This window comes from Nerophis lumbriciformis, linkage group LG07 (genome assembly GCF_033978685.3).
Source record: "Nerophis lumbriciformis linkage group LG07, RoL_Nlum_v2.1, whole genome shotgun sequence".
Lineage (NCBI taxonomy): Eukaryota > Metazoa > Chordata > Actinopteri > Syngnathiformes > Syngnathidae > Nerophis > Nerophis lumbriciformis.
The window spans coordinates 39,331,783-39,348,475 of record NC_084554.2 but is presented as its reverse complement, the minus strand read 5'-3'; the positions used below and the strand labels follow the sequence as shown (position 1 = coordinate 39,348,475).

The following is a 16,693-nucleotide window of genomic DNA, read 5'->3' as shown; positions in this document are numbered from 1 at the left end:
TAGAGGACGCCAGAGCACTTAATATACTCAAGCGCCTTCTCATTATGCTCATTGGTTACTTCTGTCCACGTGAATTTGTAAAACCAGAAGTAAAAGTGTTTTTTAAAGAACACACAAACAATATATATATAAAATGCACATCCAAACAAAAAAGTCAAGGAAAGTAAAAGACAATTCAAATATATTAAAAAAGGGCTTATCTAAAAAAAATTAAATACACAAAAATAATAATTTAAGGATTTTTCTATTTTTTCTTTTTTCTTTTTACAAATGTTCAAGATTTTGTTAATACATAAAAATAATAAAAACAATAAATCCAATAGGGAAATTTGGGTTTCAATTCAAGAAATCGACTTTCATGTATGAAAAATGTAGCTTGCAACATCATCATGGGGTATCAGGCCTGTTTGCAGGCATTGATGATCAGGGCTCTCCAGTCTTCTCTGTCCTACGCTCTATGTATGAGTTCTATATTATTGATATTTCCGATAAAATGTCTTATGCTGTTGATATATGTTGTTCGTTGTCGACCTGGAGCTTTCTTTCCTACTAGTTTTCCTGTTAACATCAGTTTTTTTAAGCTGTCTTTTCTAATGATATGTCCCAGGAATTTCAGCTGCCTTTTTTCGAATCGTTGCAATTAGAGATCTTCTTGTTTTTGCCTTTGCCAATACCTCTTCATTACTTTTCTTTTCAGTCCATGATATGCGGAGTATTTTTCTGAAGAACCACATTTCAGTTGCCTCTAATTTTCTCAGTTGTTGATTGTTTAAAGTCAAGCATTCACAGCCGTAAAGTAGGACAGATCATACATACGTTTTGAGGACTCTTAGTTTGGTGTCACTTGAGATGTTTCTATTTTTAAATACAAGACTCATTTTGTTGAAGCTGTCTTTTGACTTGGCAATCCTTTTATCTCTTTTTCACACCTCCCATCAGATGTTACTGTGACACCGAGGTATTTGAATTGATTCACTTGTTTTATGTTCTTGTTGTTGCATGTGAGTTTACATGCAGGTGGATGTGGTTTCTGGGAAACTGTCATGCTTTTGGTTTTGTTGAAGTTTAAAGCCAGTCCGTTTGCTTCACTGTGGGCTACTACAGTGTTCAGGATGTTCTGTAGTTTTTCTTCAGAGTCTGCCACAAGCACAGTGTCATCTGCATGTCTGAGGTTGTTAACATTAATTCCTCCAATTTTTATACCATCATGATGATTGATGTTGCGTAAGATCATTTCACTGTAGATGTTAAACAGATCAGGAGAGGCTTCTTCTTGTTCCCAGTACAGATTTCTGATAATCCCCAGGTCTTTCCCATCAATATCCAGCTCATTCAAAATTTGGAAAAGGTTTTCATGTTTCACTTCATCGAAGGTTTTGGAATTGTCTATAAAACACAGGTATAAATCCGTTTGCACTTCTATTGATCTCTCCATTACCATACGGAGTGTGAATATAGCATTTCTGGTGCCCTGGTCCAGGAGAAATCCGAATTGCGTGGCCGAAAGCTCTGGATGTATCTTATTCCTTGCTCTTGCCATCAGCACTCTAAGAATATTTTTTGTGGTATGACTAATAAGGCTTATCAATCTATGTTGATCACAGTCTGTGGCTCCTGGTTTCTTTGGAAGAGTAATACAAATAGATTTTTTCATATCTGATGTAATTTTCCTGTCGTCGTAAATTATGTTAAACAGTTTTGTCAGCTCTGATGTTCCAATTTCTTCGAGTGCTTCTATGACTTCAATTGGTATTTTATCTGCTCCAACCGCTTTACCATGTTTCATTTTGGACATTGCATTTTTCACTTCATCTTCTGTTATGGGTGGGCCTTCCATTTTTTTTCTTATAGTTGGAGGTGGGCCTCGATTGTCATGGAATAAATCTTCAATATATTCTGACCATTTTGACGGAATGTCTTCCTCATCCATTAGTACAGTGTTTTTCAACCTTTTTTGAGCCAAGGCACATTTTTGGTGTTGAAAAAATCCGGAGGCACACCACCAGCAGAAATCATTAAAAAACTAGTTGACAGTAAAGAGTCATTGTCGCAATTGTTGGATATGACTTTAAACCATAACCAAGCATGCATCACTATAGCTCTTGTCTCAAAGTAGGTGTGCTGTCACCACCTGTCACATCACGCCGTGACTTATTTTGAGTTGTTTTGCTGTTTTCCTGTGTGTAGTGTTTTAGTTCTTGTCTTGCGCTCTGTTGCGTTTTGGACCAGTTGTTCCTCCCAGGGAATTCAAGTCACAAGTCGCTCCCAAGCTCTTTACGACACTTAAAGCTGAGTTGAAAAAAACACCAGAGACAGAATAGGTATTTTGTTGTATATTTTCAAAGCTTTGCAAATATACTTTTTTTAGACCAGTCCAGCATAGAACATTCTATCGCGCCGCCAAAAATGGTCTGTCCTCCCAACGCCAAAAACCCCTCTTTTCTTCCCCCTCCCTAGCCATAACACATGCACAACATCTCCCTAGTCATAATACATTCCAAAGAACTCAAGGTTAACACACACAGTTTACTTGCTAGAGTAAAGAAAGACATTGTAATGGAAAACACGAGCTGTTTTCAAATATGACTAAATAAAGAAAATAAGTAACACTAAAATTCGGATATATGTAAATATCTGCCTCCGACAATTCCCCCTTCAGATCTTCTAAAAAGATCTTTATCACTAGTACAACACTTTTCAGAGGAAAATACGCCCCTCTCTGAGCAAGCTAGTAAAAAATTAAAAGCATAGTTACATGGGAGATAAACGGATGGAATCTATGTCAATGTCGTCACCCTCAGGGAAGGAAACTAGCATTTCTCGAAAGTCACCACTTTGCGTGACCCCCTTCAGTGACATAGCAAACCCAGAAATAGGGTGAGGTTGTCCTTCTACAGCTCTAACAATGATGCGGGTGCACAAAGACCTAGCACAAGGGGCGATAAAGCAACCGCATGAGGCTATGATGGCCAAGAAAACTCCAACGGAGATCAGGGCAGACTTAATTAGGTCAGACCACCTTCCAAAGGTGCTCTGGAGCCAATCTTTGAAGGGGTCAGAGCAGGCCCGGCCCTAACCAATCTGGCGCCCTAGGCAAGATTTTAGGTGGCGCCCCCCCACATCGGCAGTGAAGTGTATATACTCACAAGAACCCGAATAGCTTTGTCTTTGACCTTTTTTTTTTTACTTACAACTATACCTAATATATAAAGGGGTGGAAAAGTGACTATTACCTGCAGGGCAAACATTAGCTAACCAGAAGGCAATAACAATGTAAACAAAAAACACCTGCTTAAAAGATCTAATACAAACATTTATATGCACGTACAACACTTAGAACTTTTAGCATATCAGTATGTGGAATTAAATGATGGAATGGATTAAGTAAAGAAGTTAAAAATTGTACTGATATGATCCAGTTTAAGAGGTTGTTCAAAATAATAGTGCTTACAGAGTACAAAGAAGAAGAATTATGAGAAATACTTTCAACCTTATTGAAAATAAGATATTCTTCATCTCAGTATGTTAATAATGACTGAATTAATTAATTAATTACATATTACAAAACTGTTGTATACTAATTCATAGATGTTATTTTATTATATAAAAAGGTCAGTAAATGATTCTATATATTTGTAAACGCTTTGAAGTGGGAAAGGGGTAGGATTAAATAAGCTTTGCTTCTTCCTACTCCTTTTCGGGCATGATGTAAAATGAAATGATATGAAATTGTGTGATGTATTATGATGTAAGTGTGTTCATGTTCCAAATAAACTAAAGAAAGAAAGAAATGTCCCTGAGGAATGTAAGGCGGGAGTACTGTAATTACCTAACGTTACATTATTATTTTCCATAACAATTTAGCCCCCTCCACAATATTAACCCGACGTTAAAACAGAACTAGCTATTTATTGATTAGCAATTGCCGAATCATGTAACATTAGCTTAATGCTAAAAAGCCAGGTTACTATCACATTCTGTAACAGACAAATAATTTCATGTAGGCTAATACCTACCTGCTACCTCTGTCTTTTCTCGTTTCTCCTCCTCTTCTTTTCTCTTTTTTCTTCCCTGGGCACCTGACAGTTTTGGCCGTTTTGACATCTTGTGTTGATTTTTTGATGTGGTGACGTCCAAAAAGAGTCATGATACGGGAAGGGAGGGGGCGCACCGTGCGGGGGTGGGGGGTGGGGGGGTGGGGCGTAATGTTGTAACAAATAATATTTCTATTAAATAGGCTTTACTTTGCATTTTAATTAACGTGGGATTATTTTTTGTATTTAGAAATAATAGTACCAACTTTTTTTTTTCTTTTTTTTTTTCTCCAACATTTGTGGCACTGGCGTGGCGCCCCCTGATGGACGGCGCCCTTAGCATTTGCCTATACGGCCTATGCCACGGGCCGGCCCTGGGTCAGAGACACCGGAAACTTCAGTAAGTTCCTTAGAAAGGGCATGGAGGCCCTCCAGGGCCCTCTGGACCGAGCCATCGGGGGCGGTGTTGTTAGGAATGAAGGTACAGCATTGGTCACCAAACATTGCACACACACCTTCTTCCTTGGCTAGGATACGGTCAAGGGCTATGCGGTTCTGGACGGCCATGAGGGAAGTTGGGGCAAGTTGTTCAGCAAGCCCCTCAACAGCATCACGAGTCAGGTTGGTCAGTCTCAACAGATTATAAAAAACATAGTTAATGCGTTCTACATTTTTAGTAGCAGTCACAGGGAAAATAGCACCAATTATAGGAAGGTTCTCGAAACCTGCACAGGATTCACACCACAATTTATGTTGTGGTGGGACCCCCCTTGGTCGTCCAATTGCATCAAAGTAAACACCCTCAGGGTTTCTCATCAAATCAAAGGAGCCCGTTACACTCCTCCGAGATAAAACATGGGAAGTTAGAGAGGCCGCTGAAACAGGAGTTCCAAGGGGTGCCAATTTGGTACCCACTAGGGTGACCGGGGTCACCAGTCTAACCACAGCACAAAGTCCAATGGCTGACGTCGGGATTCTAATGTACAATCTGTGCTCCCCACAATACCAGAATAAGTCAGCTCGTGCCCAAGGGCCTATCCTTGAGCCATCTATCAGGGTGGTGCACCAGGAGGGGGTAATGTCACCCAATTTGTAGGGAGATGAAGGGGGTCCTGTAAATTGAAAACACGTGTATTTCAGCTTTTAGGCCACAAAGGGAAGAAGTCGGGTGAAATTGGCAACAGGAGGGTACACACTAACCAACAAATCACAACCTGGCGGTGTGGGTTCAGAAAACAAGGAGATAAGACAGTTTGAGCCATTAGTGTCAGTCAACTTAAAAGGGGCGGGGTAAGTGTGGGGAAAGGGACGTCCAGCGGAACAAGCAACACAGTCACCCAGGTCTTGGCTCTTAGCCATGCTAGTCATCCACCTAAGCCACAGGTTGCCTGCACCTGCTCCTAAGGTCAAAGCTACCAGGTCTTCAATGGTGATGTCATTAGTATACACAGATGTGAGTGTCAATGTAACGTCACCCAGGTGGAGTGGCACTTTAGGCGCTACAGAGGGGGCAGAGGTAGTTAACGCCCTCTCAAGGACATTAATTTTAATAATTCCTTTAGGGTCCGTACCTGTCTGGTCAACCCCCAAAACAACATAAAAGGGACTAGGTATAACACCTGTTCTGGCAATTGTAAGGGAAAGGGGGTTCTGGGACCGATCAAAGTTCCTCTGAAAGGTCATCCCTCTCAGAATAACTTTGAATTGTGGAGGTATGTTGGCATATAAAGGGTCATGGTAGTCTAAGGGCCCTGTGTAGTGGGTTACCTGCTTCCAAAAGGGGCACCACTTACCAGAGTATGTTGTCCGCATCCGACACCAATAGTTCAGGTTTGAGTCGTAACAAAGATAGAGGTTACTAGCGCGGTAAGAACTTTTTTTTTTTTTTTTCTCGCACTTAATCACACTGCATAGGTCAAAAAAGTAAGTCTTGCTGTCCCCCTTGACCCAGTCTATTTCAAGTCCGCCGTACGTTCTAAGACACTTGTCAGTCACTCTCGTCGGGAAGGAAGAATTGAGACACAAGGTCAGTAGAGCAAGCCCAAACACCAGTCCGTCAGGTAATCCTACTTGGTATAACATCCTGCCTTTCATCTATCAAAATCAGAGTAATTCAGGTAACGAGACGGGGATAAACATCAAACTTTTCACTTAATGTAACGACACAAATCCTTATGCTGAAAACAAGCAAGAAAAACTAAGAAACATCTATCATATGGACTGGTCTCAATCAATGGTATACAATATAGAAGTTGATCAGAGTAATGTAGGTAGAAAATCTGGAAGATCTACACGACGGTAGACGGCAGCTCAACGGTGGGAGGTGTCTCTCAGCGTCGTCTTCTGGGCCCCTTCCGTGGCAGGCTCCTCCGCGGGAGTGCGGAGGTAGAGGTGGTACCAGGTGTCCCCTGTACCAGCTAGTCGAAGGGCGTGGGACGTCCGTACCACGACCTTGAAGGGACCATTCCACCTGGGCTCTGTACACGTGCGTTTGATGACCTTGATCTTGACCCTCTCAGTGGACGGAAGGGAATCTGGAGTGGCGGGCTGTCATCCTCGAATCTGTACAGAAGAACTGGCACACAAATTCTGCATTTTGTGTAAAATACCATTTTGGTTTTACGCTGATTCCTTCTTCCAGGGGGGTGTTGATCCTGGGAAGGGGCTGACCTGTATGCAGTTCATAGGGTGAAAAACTCAAAGGGCGGTAAAACAGACGGACATTCACGGACATTCGAATGATCATTAACGCTAATTGCAACATGTCAATCCAATTCAATTTGGTCTGTGCACAGATTTTAGCCAATTCGTTTTTGATATTCTGGTTCATCCTTTCAACCTTACCTTGGGACTGAAGATGGTACCCCCAAACCGAACCTGTGTTCTAGTCCAAGAGCATTTTCGACCAAGGCTAAGTGAGTAATTTTAAAATGGGTGTTTTGTCTAACCTAATCTTTTTGGGGAAACCATGTCAGGGAATTAGGTCATTCACAAGCCATTTAATTACTGATTTTGCATCCTCTTTTGAGGTTGGGGTTGCTTCCGGCCAACCACTGTGATTGTCAACACAAGTCAGCAAGTATCTTTTCCCTTTCACCGGATTGATCATATCAATGAAGTCAAAAACTATACACGGTTCACCCTCACCTCCTCCATATTCCAAATTGATTTACTAAACTACTATCGATGTGCAAAATGGCTATTTTCAAGTTAAATTTACAAACTTACAACAATTTAGTTATAACTTCTTACCCACAGGAATATTGTTAAAGCTATTTTGTTGTACCGAGTCTGAATCCAAGAGTCTGATTCCACCCTCACCTCCTCCCCCTTCTGTTTCTGAAAAAGGGACTGTGTCAGTAATACTATCACTTTCAGAACCATCTAAGAATAAGGTCAGCTAATAGTCAAGTACAGCAAGAGCAGGGGCGGAGGACAGGTCATGTTTGAGGTCAATGAAAGTCATTTCAGTCTCTGTGGACTACTGGAGGGTGGTATTAGGGTAGGGGACCCCTTAGCGAAATCAGAAATAACTCAAACTCAACTAAATCCTAAATTTTATGTACCTTATCCAATATGGTGAAAGCTTCAAAATATGCCTATATTTATATCGACAAAAATACTAGAAAAATACTAACCTTATGGCGGATGCTTTCGCAATAGTAATTTGAAATTTCACCACGCCTGGTGGCTACAATAACAAATTAAGTCAAGCTCATGTTGTACAAAGTCGAATGATGCGGACACGTTTGTTACTGAATACTTTCTATCAGACTTCTGTCATGGTGACTGTGTGTATGTAATAAGCAACTGTAATTTTTTGATATGCTTAAATGTAATGTGTCGTTTTAGCTCAGCTGTTGTGTAGCTGCTAGCTCCTCGTAGCCAGTGTTGGGACTAACGCGTTACAAAGTAACGCGTTACTGTAACGCCGTTAGTTTCGGCGGTAACTAGTAATCTAATGCGTTATTTTTTTATATTCAATAACTCAGTTACCGTTACTACATGATGCGTTACTGCGTTATTTTACGTTATTTTTTATGTAGTATCGGCTAGAAACTGAGGATCTGAGTGTGTTTTATTCCAGCGAAGCAGAGACGTGCTTCTGATTCTTCCTCTGCGCTCTCTGTGTGTGTGTGTGTGACTGTGTGTCTGAGTGTGGGAAGGGGAGGGGAGGGGAGCGGGGTGCGCAATACAACTGTTGGCCAACAAAAAAGTAACCACAGAACACTATACGCCTATACGGTATAGTGTTCTGTGGTTACTTTTTGGTTGGCCAAGCGGACGTGACGACAGGCTGTCCCCACTCAGATCCGCACAGACCGGGAGGGGGCGTGCCTTAAGTCCGGCTGGAAATCGGCAGAAATTTGGAGAATGGTTGTCCCAGGGAGAGGCAGTGAAATTCGGGAGGGTTGGCAAGTATGAGATATTCTCACTTCTTTTCTTTTGCCGAGCACAAAGAAAAGAACATTTTAGTTAAATGTAAGTTGTGTCTTGGATCAAAGATCCCGTCTACTGCCCAAAACAACAATTCAAATCTGCCTGGTTAGGCTCTGTGTATGTCACGTGTGCCTTCCTTAGGTGAAGCCAGCTTTACAGCTATGTTGTTGATTGATTGATTGATTGATTGAAACTTTTATTAGTAGATTGCACAGTACAGTACATATTCCGTACAATTGACCACTAAATGGTAACACCCAAATAAGTTTTTTAACTTGTTTAAGTCGGGGTCCAGATACAGATATATACTATCAAATATATACTAACATCATAATACAGTCATCACACAAGATAATCATCAGGGTATATACATTGAATTATTTACATTATTTACAATCCGGGGTGTGGGATATGGAGGGGGGGGGGGGGGGGGGGGTTAGGTTTGGTTGGTATCAACACTTCAGTCATCAACAATTGCATCATCAGAGAAATGGACATTGAAACAGTGTAGGACTGACTTGGTAGGATATGTACAGCAAGTAGTGGACACAGAGAGAGAGATCAGAAAGTATAAGAAAAAGTGTCTACATTTGATTATTTACAATCCGAAGAGGTATTATGTGGAAGGGAGGGTGTTAGTTTAGGGTTGTAGTTGCCTGGAGGTGTTCTTTTAGTGCGGTTTTGAAGGAGGATAGAGATGCCCTTTCTTTTACACCTGTTGGGAGTGCATTCCATATTGAAGTGGCATAGAAAGAGAATGAGTTAAGACCTTTATTAGTTCGGAATCTGGGTTTAACGTGGTTAGTGTTAGTGTTAATGCTAGTGTTATTATGCTGTTTGTTACTTATGTATGTTATGTTGCAGCTATTTAAAATAGTTTTGTCAATTTGTTCTGGCCTGAAATAAATTGGCCCTTTGAAACATATCTTTGTCTTTGTGTGTTGTATGTAGAGCACATTGCTTAGCAGAGTTCAGTGATGCAAATGTATGTCAAGTTGATCAACAGATTGTATTATTCTCCAGTACTCAGTAACTGAGTTACTTTTGAAATAAAGTAACTAATAACTGTAACTAGTTACTGTTTTTCAGTAACTAACCCAACACTGCTCGTAGCCTACAGCCGGGGTGTCCAAAGTGCAGCCCATAGCTATGTGTTTAACAGAAAACTTAAACAAGAGGAAAATGTGGTTTTGGGTGTCGGTGCAATGAGTGGCAGCTACGCCGTGTTTTATCATTGGACCTAAGTCTTTGGTTTTTAGGCGGGGCAAAGAGCAAGGGAACAATGTGGGACAGCAATTGTGTCCATCTTATACTATGCTAGTTGTAGCAAAGATATGTCAACATGAGCAGCCACACCTTGAGTTCCAACATATATAAATATAAAGGAGTCATAGGCCTCCTGGCATGAACATGAGGCGAGTCGGGTGGCGGTACACACGGAAGCATCTCAGTCAGCCAGGGTTTTCACTGATAGAGCAGTTGGAGATGTCAGCCATTTCTGGTGTTTCAGGCTGTGGTAGGAGCTCATGGAGGAGCTTTGGTAGTGGTGTCGCAGCTTGGTGGTTGAGCCGTCAGGTAACACCAGGAAGGTTCCTTCTGTGCGATATTGAATGTCAGGGTACAGTCTGTAAAGGAGGTCATTACCAATTAGGCAAGGTGTGTGCAGGTCAACCACGAAGGGGTGCTTCAGTGTGTGTCCAGCAATCTGAACCGGAAGAGGTTTGGTGACCGGTAACATTCTTGTGACCTTAGCGAAGCCTTCAACCTTCAAAAAGGAAGCACACAGTTTCTTTGGTACCTCTGCATTCAGAAATGAGTGGGTGGCGCCAGTGTCAATCACAAAGTGATAACATTGTCCGTTGACACTTATGTCCAGCAGGGGGCCTGTCTGTATTTCCTGCTGGGGCTTCTGCCTTGGGCGTCCTTTGCCATGCCTGTATGATGTTTTGGCTGCAATTGGGAGCCTGTCTCGTTCAGAGGAGTTAGGACATTCACGTTGCCAGTGACCCGGCTGGTCACAGATGAAACAGTTTTCACCCTGTCTTGGCCTTAAAGCACCGTGTCCACCACCCGAGTCCAACCGTCTGGTCGCACGTCTGTTGAGGATTCTTTCCTCCACCTGCTGGGACTCAAAAGCAAGGTCACCCACTGCTGAATATACGCTAGCTGATCTTTGACCTTTTAGTTCTTTTAACTTTTCAGCTTCAGCGATCTGTAATTTAAGTAGTTGTTTCCTTGTTACTCTACCACCATCCTGCTCTGTCCAATTTTGCATGTGATGAATAAGATGTCCCTGCCATGTGTTGTTTTTGGCACCGTATATATCAGGGTTATCATCCATCCTGCGTCTCACCACAGTTGGCATTGCGTCAAGTACTGCTCGTCTAAAAAACTGTCGGTGTTCCCCTTCTTTACTGGGATGCACACCTGTAGCACGTGACCACTGCTCTTTAGCTTGGTCTATAAATACATAAGGTGACTCACCATCTTTCCACCGATATGTAGGAGTGGCATTTTGACACGGAAGAAGAAACAGACTGCGCATAGCAGTAGCTATGCCTCTTATGTACGGTGTTACCGGTGAAGTCGAAGATTCAGTCAATAATCCTGCTTGTTGTTCCATATTTTGGCCATCTTGTGTGGAAACACAACGATACAAAATGCCTCTAAAGTCTGCTACAGAGAGAGTGTATCCCGCTGTTAGTTTGTCTAACGTGTTAAACCAAAGACTCCCTCCTTCAGACACAGGTGGGAGTTTGTCAACAATGGATTGCATGTCTGCAACAGCAAAAGTCTTATATTTTGAAATTGGCCACTAATTTCAGGAAAAAGTGGATATGCATGTCCTTCTACCTTTTTGGAGCGTGTGTTGTATGCATGTGGGTCATGTGGTTGTTTGTCAATGTAGCCTTCCAGCGAGCCTTTAGCGGTTACAGGAGACCACAAAGTCTGCCTCTGTTGTGTATTATTCAAGAATGTCTGTTGTGCACGTCAGAGGTTGTTATCTACTGGGGGAAAATGGTCAGACGTGCAAAGGAAGGGGTTAAGAATTTGAGCCGATGGCTTAGAGAGGGCGTGTGAGTACCTCCCTCTCTTGGCACTTGAGTAGGGGGCGTTGGCTTAGTCAAAGTCTGGGCGGGTCGTTTGAATAGTCTCGCGCATGCGCGAGTAATGTCCTTATCTAATTCGCCTTGTTCCCCCCCTACGTCTCTCCCCGCGGACTACACCGTCACCAATAGCAACACACACACACACACAAGCACGCGCATACACACACACAAGCACGCGTATGCTCTCAGTAGACACACACAAGCACACGTACACACACACACCTACTCAGTGGCCTAGTGGTTAGAGTGTCTGCCCTGAGATCGGTAGGTTGTGAGTTCAAACCCCGGCCGAGTCATACCAAAGACTATAAAAAAATGGGACCCATTACCTCCCTGCTTGGCACTCAGCATCAAGGGTTGGAATTGGGGGTTAAATCACCAAAATGATTCCCGGGCGCGGCCACCGCTGCTGCCCACTGCTCCCCTCACCTCCCAGGGGGTGATCAAGGGGGATGGGTCAAATGCAGAGAATAATCTCGCCACACCTAGTGTGTGTGTGACAATCATTGGTACTTTAACTTTAACTTTAACACACACACACACACACACACACACACACACTCCCACGCAACCAGCAACACACACACACACAAGGAAAAAGCTGCACGGAAGCTCTTTCTCTGCGTTTCACTTTACCATAAAACTTCCAGTTACTTTTCTTTATTTACCAAACGTTTGAGATCACGACTTTACGAGTGTTGTAAACTCCCTCTTAACCCTTATTTTTCAAAGAGAGTGTTGTAAACTCCCTTTTAACCCTTTCATGAAACGTTCTCCTTTTTTTTCTTTTTTTTTTTTCTTTTTTCTTTTTAAACTCTACCTGCCAATTTCATTGTTGACAACAGTACCTTCAATTGATCATTAAACGGTAGCCATTCATCACATTTCCCCCATCCGCCATCACATTCCTGTCTGTCACACTCCGTAGCCATTGTGTCTTTTATCTCAGAATTTATCGTCCCAGACGAAGGGTCTCGAACCCCTTACTTCAGAATTTTTCGGCCCAGACGAAAGGCCTCAAACCTGTTACTCGTTTAGGCGACGACCAATGACCCAGGGTGAGCTACACCCAACTATTAGTTTATTCGTCAATGAAACTGCCCGTCACGGTAGTTGAGACACAATGACGCGAGTTGACCACTTATTTACAGCTTTTTATGTAATGGTGGACAAGGGAAAAATGCAATCAATCCATCAAAATGTCCACTCTGTGTCTGGGGTACAAACAGTGTTTGACTTACATACTTCAAGACAGACTCCTAAAGCAGATTTTAGAAAAAGGCTCTGCTTACCGTGTTTTATGTTTGGCCACTCGTGAGTCTGTCCAGAAGAGTGTAAGAGGTGTCCAATTCTCAGCGTGTCGCCCGGACGAGCCCCCAAATTGTTGCGTTTTGGACCAGTTGTTCCTCCCAGGGAATTCAAGTCACAAGTCGCTCCCAAGCTCTTTACGACACTTAAAGCTGAGTTGAAAAAAACACCAGAGACAGAATAGGTATTTTGTTGTATATTTTCAAAGCTTTGCAAATATACTTTTTTTAGACCAGTCCAGCATAGAACATTCTATCGCGCCGCCAAAAATGGTCTGTCCTCCCAACGCCAAAAACCCCTCTTTTCTTACCCCTCCCTAGCCATAACACATGCACAACGTCTCCCTAGTCAAAATACATTCCAAAGAACTCAAGGTTAACACACACCGTTTACTTGCTAGAGTAAAGAAAGACATTGTAATGGAAAACACGAGCTGTTTTCAAATATGACTAAATAAAGAAAATAAGTAACACTAAAATTCGGATATATGTAAATATCTGCCTCCGACAGCTCTTATTTTGGTGGCTTTTTCTCATTTTTTTGGTACTTTCCTGAAGCAGTTTCATGTCTTCCTTTGAGCGATATTTCCCGCATCTGCTTTGTTTTAGCAATCAATTATATTTCAGTGGTTTTTATCCTTCTTTGTGGGGACATTGTTGATTGTCATGTCATGTTCGGATGTACATTGTGGACGCCGTCTTTGCTGCACAGTAAGTCTTTGCTGTCGTCCGGCATTCTGTTTTTGTTTACTTTGTAGCCAGTTCAGTTTTAGTTTTGTTCTGCATAGCCATCCCTAAACTTTAATGCCTTTTCTTAGGGGCACTCACCTTTTGTTTATTTTAGGTTTAAGCATTAGATACCTTTTTACCTGCACACTGCCGCTGTTTCCGACATCTACAAAGCAATTAGCTACCGGCTGCCACCTACTGATATGGAAGAGTATTACACGGTTACTCTGCCGAGCTCTAGACAGCACCGACACTCAACAACAACACATCATTTGCAGACTATAATTACTGGTTTGCAAAAAATATTTTTACCCCAATTAGGTGAAATTGGATCATCTCCCACGGCACACCAGACTGTATCTTACGGTACACTAGTGTGCCGCGTCACAGTGGTTGAAAAAAACTGCATTAGTATGTTGCCTTCCTTTGATTTGATGCATCCTGACTTTGAGGGGCCCTTGCAACAGATATTAATATTAATGATCATTTATATCTTGCTTTTTTCATAAATACGGCAAATTTAGAAATGCATGAGGTGGCAACTTGCAGAGGTGTGGACTCGAGTCACATGACTTGGACTCGAGTCAGACTCGAGTCATGAATTTGATGACTTTAGACTCGACTTGACAAAATGTAAAGAGACTTGCAACTCGACTTAGACTTTAACATCAATGACTTGTGACTTCACTTGGACTTGAGCCTTTTGACTTGACATGACTTGACATGACTTGCCACTTTCCCCAAAATCCAAATCTTAAAAAGTTATTTGGGAGCGCTCCGTATTTTTCATTTTCTTCGTCTGTGTCTCTCAGCGTGTTGATCCTGCCAGCTGGTGTGCTGTCAGTACAACAGCCAATCAAAGTAGATCTACGTTGTTTTCATCACGCAGCATTCATCCAATCAAATTGCAGTACAACCACTGACCAAGAGTTGGTCCAACAACGTGCCAGTGATAAACAATTATGCCAAAGTTGGTTTCGTTCGGGTATAAAAACTACGACTTGGTCAACAAAAAACGAATTGCCGTATGCAAATCACGCAGTTCAAATATTACAGACGGAGACGCAACAACTTCCAACTTCGTTCGACATTTGAAGTTGCACAAAGAAGGGTAAGTTTTGAATGTAAGATAACGTTTATTGGCTAAGTAACGTGACTTTTATTTGCTGTGTAGTTAAATCAGTGAGGCTGCAAACTCACTGCTAACATTATAACCGTAGACATCTTATAAGTAAACGCAACATGGAGCGCTACTGCCTACTGGCGCAGACGAGGCGCGTGGCCGCCATCTTAGAGTGGTGATCAGTGCAATTCATTTGGCAGGAGCAATGAACTGTCAGCGCATTTAATTAATTTTACCTCACTGAATACCACTGATTTTCACCCCCTTTTTTGTCATACGTGTAGCTATGATAACAGACACATGTTTTGGCGTGTTTTATTATTCATAGTTTGCTTATCAGTAATATAATATTCTTATACGCTATAAGTGACCAGACGTCCGAGATCAAAACTGGGAATATAATCCCAGAGAAGGGGGAAAAAACGGTAAACTATTTTTAAATTGAAGAAACAATATGATTAGGTTATATATACATGTGTATATCCTACATAAACAATGTATGAATACATTAGATATCTATATATCTTAGGGACCTATAGACTGTATCTCTGTTGCTGCAGCAGCAGAGAGTTAATTCTGTCTTGACACTTTGTATTGATATTTTCTATTACATTCTTCCCTTAAATGATAATGTTTGCAGTGATTGTTTTATATGTATTATTTTATGTAAGTCGCTTTGGATAAAAGCGTCTGCCATATACTTAAACATATATAAACACCTGAAAGTCCTCATATCAGCTAAAACCACCAATCTGTTTCACTGGATTCAGAATAAAACCAAATTCTGTTTTACCCAACAATGTTAGTATTTGAATATTGTTACTTGAAGACTTATTCCTGGTTACAATTATACTGTTAAGAAAGTATTGTCTTATACTTTGCCTAAAATGAGAATGCATCATAATCAGTGGCGGCTGGTGAATTTTGTTTTAGGTGGGGCTGAAAGTTTGTAAACCAAACCCCTGTAGGGGCGTCATCCTCCCCCAGAAGATTTATTTGTGATTTTCACATACAAATATTGAAGATCTTTGATCCTTCTCAACTCTGTGGTAATATTATTTTCATAAGATACAACCAATAGTACGTTAATGTTAAATCTTACTTGTGAAAAGTAATCCCCCGATTCCTATTTTCAACAGTCCGCTCATTTGAGCAGGAAAACGCTGAACACCAGCCCGGCATCTTTGTTTTCTACCTGTCAACTGTCAGTTTAGGCTGCTCGCCGGCTCCTCATCACCACTTCAAGATGGCGGCCAAATTGCTCACGTCACAGCAACCAACTACTTATAAGATGTCTATGGTTATAACGTCATTGCAAAAACGGCAATCTGTTGCGTCCACTGCAGTTTGCTACCTTATTCATACTTTTTGTCAAGTGATTTTTTTTTAAGCAGGGTTGCATGAGGTACCTACACATAACGTTACGTTAGTCAATGTATCACACACATAACGTTACGTTAGTCAATGTATCACACACAGTAACGTAACGTTAGTCAATGCATCACACACAGTAACGTAACGTTAGTCAATGTATCACACACAGTAACGTAACGTTAGTCAATGTATCACACACAGTAACGTAACGTTAGTCAATGTATCACACACAGTAACATTACGTTAGTCAATGTATCACACACAGTAACATTACGTTAGTCAATGTATCACACACAGTAACATTACGTTAGTCAATGTATCACACACAGTAACGTAACGTTAGACGGTGGTCAGCAGCACCGCGTATTTTAGCCACCTACAAAAAGACAAACATAGTCAAATAAAGGTCAGTTAAAATGTATACTATATTAAGAATATGTGTACATTTTGCATAGGGTCCTGACATCTAAAAAGTACAACTCTGTTCATTGTTATGTTCATATATTTGTTATGTTTTTCATGTGTACGCACACATAAACACACATACAGTATGAGATGAGATCAATGAGATAAGGT

The 16,693-nt window shown here is 41.5% G+C and overlaps 1 protein-coding gene across 2 annotated transcripts in view; it reads left to right on the top strand.

Moving 5' to 3' along the window:
• LOC133609521 (threonine synthase-like 1) overlaps positions 1–16,693 on the top strand; it is a 242,160-nt gene that overhangs the window by 12,786 nt on the left and 212,681 nt on the right. The window lies entirely within an intron of this gene.